This window comes from Carlito syrichta, unplaced genomic scaffold (genome assembly GCF_000164805.1).
Source record: "Carlito syrichta isolate Samal-C Ts95f unplaced genomic scaffold, Tarsius_syrichta-2.0.1 Scaffold138913, whole genome shotgun sequence".
Taxonomy (NCBI): Eukaryota; Metazoa; Chordata; class Mammalia; order Primates; family Tarsiidae; genus Carlito; species Carlito syrichta.
The window spans coordinates 1-3,380 of NW_007083009.1; the positions used below are offsets into that span (position 1 = coordinate 1).

A 3,380-nucleotide genomic window follows, 5' to 3' on the forward strand; every position below is an offset into this window, starting at 1 on the left:
TTCATATATTGATATAATTATTTGACAGCAGGTGGAAGATGACAATAGGAGTATAGAAAAAGCACAAGGAATATAAAGCCAATAATAAGACACATAGTTATAAGTAGAATTTATTCAATGAATTTTTAAAAAGAAAAATAAAACATTTATGTAGCTGAAAATAGGCATTCACAGTATATAAACAAAAATTGTCAAAACTTTAAGAAAACAATGGCAAATTAAGAATAGTAGATTTTATTCAATTATTACAATAATTGCTAGACCAAACAGTTTGAATAATAGTGAGAAAATAACTATTTGAAAACATAATTAAGGAGCTGAATTTACTTGATATATATAAAAACATGAACCCACCAATTAGATGCTACTAATTTTTCTCCTACTACACAGGGAATGTGCCCATTAATGCCAACATAATGGGCTACAAAGCAAATCTTAATACATGCAAAGGATTGTAATCATACAAAGCTGGCTAGTACAAGTTACTCAGAAATTTATCACAAAAATAAAGATTAGAAGTTCATTTTGATTATTTTATTTTATCTTGAGCCCCTGTTCACTTATTCAAACAAATTTTTTCTCTGTGAAACTAAGTAGAACTGAGGAGGAATCAAAGAAAGCCTTATATATTAAACTCTTAAATAGAATCTTTGAATTCAAAGGGTCAGTAGAAGAGTCACAACTTGTGGGCCTTTTCCCAGCAAACAAAACCATTGAGGCAGTCCTGTAAATCAAGGAGGATGAAAAATTCTTTTTTTTTTTTTGAGTTGGAGTCTCACTCTATCACTCAGACTGGAGTGCAGTGGCTGCTCCCGGCCACTGCAGCCTCGACCTGCTGGGCTCCAGCGATCCTTCTGCCTCAGCCTTCCAAGTAGCTGGAACTACAGGCACGCGCTACCACGCCCAGCTGATTTTTTATTTATTATAGAGATGAGGTCTCGCCAAGTTGCCCAGGTGGGTGTCGAACCCGCAGACTTGGGTAATCCACTCACCTCCCAAAGCACTGCGATTACAGGCTGAGCCACCGAGCCCGGTCTACAAATCCATTTCTTAAAAAATCTTCTTAGCCGGGCTCGGTGGCTCAGTCTATAATCCCATGCTTTTGGGAGTCTTGGGTGAGTTGATTGACTGAGTCCGCGGGTTCGAGACCCGCCTGGGCAGAGAGACCTCATCTCTATAATAAATCAAAAAATCAGTCGGGTGTGGTAGCGCATGCCTGTAATTCTGGCTACTTGGAAGGCTGAGGCAGAAGGATCATCGGAGCCCAGCAGGTCGAGGCTGCGGTGGCCGGGAGCGGCCACTGCACTCCAGTCTGGGTGACAGAGTGAGACTCCAACTCAAAAACAAAAAAAATAACTTCTTAAGGGAAAAAATATAAAATGCATAAATTTCAAAAGATGAATTACTTCCATACTCTTTGCTCTCTGTCTTTGAGTGTCCAAAGATAAAGAGTTTCACGGTATGTTTTCAATGATTCAGCTTTTGCAAACATATACAAATAGGTTCCTCATTAGCAGTCCTGTTTTGGCAATTAATAGCAAGCAATATGCTTGAATTAGAGGTTTAATTTCCACTTGAATGAAGTTTCTCCTCTTCTTGGAAACAAAGCCATTTGCAGAGATCTGGAAATCATGAGTTTTCTAAGTGGAAGGAGATGCTGTTCTGGTTCACCTAAAAATATCCGTTCAGATTGGTGTTTTATAGTAACATTTTCAAGACCCAGTGTATGTTATTGATGACAATGGGTCAGGGTTGCCTTAGTTAGGTGAGTTTGCATAGGGGTAATAGCTATGTCAAGCCAGCATGGGGTAGATCTGGGTCACGTCCCGCACCACATCCCTAGGGATGTGGCCAGTCCACTTGGAGAGCGCTTCCAAGTTCACAGGCTTGATGACCTGACTTGATGACCTGTCTTAGACAGAGAGACACCACCAAGCTTGCCAATGTGGTCCTCGTGGTGCAAAACAGTATCACTCTAGGCGATGCCCAGGAAGTGAAGGATGAGCTTGAGGAGGTGCCGCAGGTGCAACACCAGCTGCTTGTAGTACAGGGGCAGACACTTGTCTCTGCCCACCTCCATGCACCGTGCATACATAACCTCGATGGTTTGTTCTACTTGAGGCAGTCGTGGTAGTTGCTGAGATTGAAGCCAGTGATGGTAACCTTGTATATGATCATGGAGTGCACGGAGGCCTGGCCATCATGTACCATGAGCAGGAACTTGGAGTTGGGGAACAGGCACGACAGGTACACAGAGGACTTGAGCGTGAAGGGGTCCTTGTTGCAGAGCACACGGGCCAACTAGCCATGCTTGGCAATAACCTCCAGGATGAAGGCTTGTATGGTGGGTCCAGCACCTCGTCCATCACACCCACCTCGTCCAGCCTCAGCTTTTCGCAGCCAGACTTGGACCAGGCCTAGCATGTGGCCAGCACGCACAGAATGATGCGCATCTCCTCATTGCAGTTCTCCTCGGAGTGGGCGTCCAGCATGGCTTTGCCTTAACAGTACTCCATGCAGTTGGCTCGCATCATCACCAGATCCTCCTACTTGGGTCACATGGCTCACCGGGGGCTCCAAGGGCCCACCAACACTGCCCGGCACTCCAGCACCTGCTGCACCAGCTGGACGCCAATGTGCAGCCAGCGACAGTAGCAACTTCTGCACCAGCAGGCACATGCTGCGCCAGGGGTGGGGCAGACCTGACCCAGGAGCCAGCGTCTGTGACTTCAGCTACAGGTCAGTGGGCAGCCTGCCCACCCAGATCACATCTCCTCTGGGCAATGCCAACTCTGGGCTCTAGCCTTTGTGCCTGCTCGCCAAGTCTGTCTGCTGGCAGAACCTCCTCCAACGCATGGCCAGGCAGCCCCATGCACCCAACAACTCCCGGATCACCAAACACCCTAGCCGTGTAGTGGTTGATTGTTCAATCCGAGAGATCACCAAGAGCCAATTCCGATGAAAGTTCAAGAGGTTCTTTATTTACAAGCTCGAGCCTGGACCTCTGTTGACAACCGACACAGCGGAGTACATACAGAGGTACTGATTTCTTTAAGCAGGTGGCTTTTATGCTTTTACACAAAGAGAGGAAGAGTTTGGGGGGCTTTCCAGTGTTTTACCATTTAATTGGGTAGTTCCTCTGGTGATCAGCTTAATTGTGGAGGATTGGTAGCCTGACTCGGGCTGACCTTGGTCCACTAGCTGGGGAAGCTGCAGAGACATCTGGAAACATAGGTGACTACCCCCTGGCACTTGATTGGTTGTTGCTAAGGGGAAAGTGAGATAAGGGAAGAATAACTGGAGCTTTGTAGTTTTTCCCATAACTGGAACTTTAAACAGTTACAGTTTATGTTTTAAGACAGAAAACTAAAAACTAAAAA

General features: G+C 45.4%; 1 pseudogene; it reads right to left on the reverse strand.

The window, feature by feature from the left end:
• Positions 1 to 1,629: 1,629 nt before the first annotated feature.
• Positions 1,630 to 2,661, reverse strand: LOC103251310 (annotated as a pseudogene).
• Positions 2,662 to 3,380: the final 719 nt, after the last annotated feature.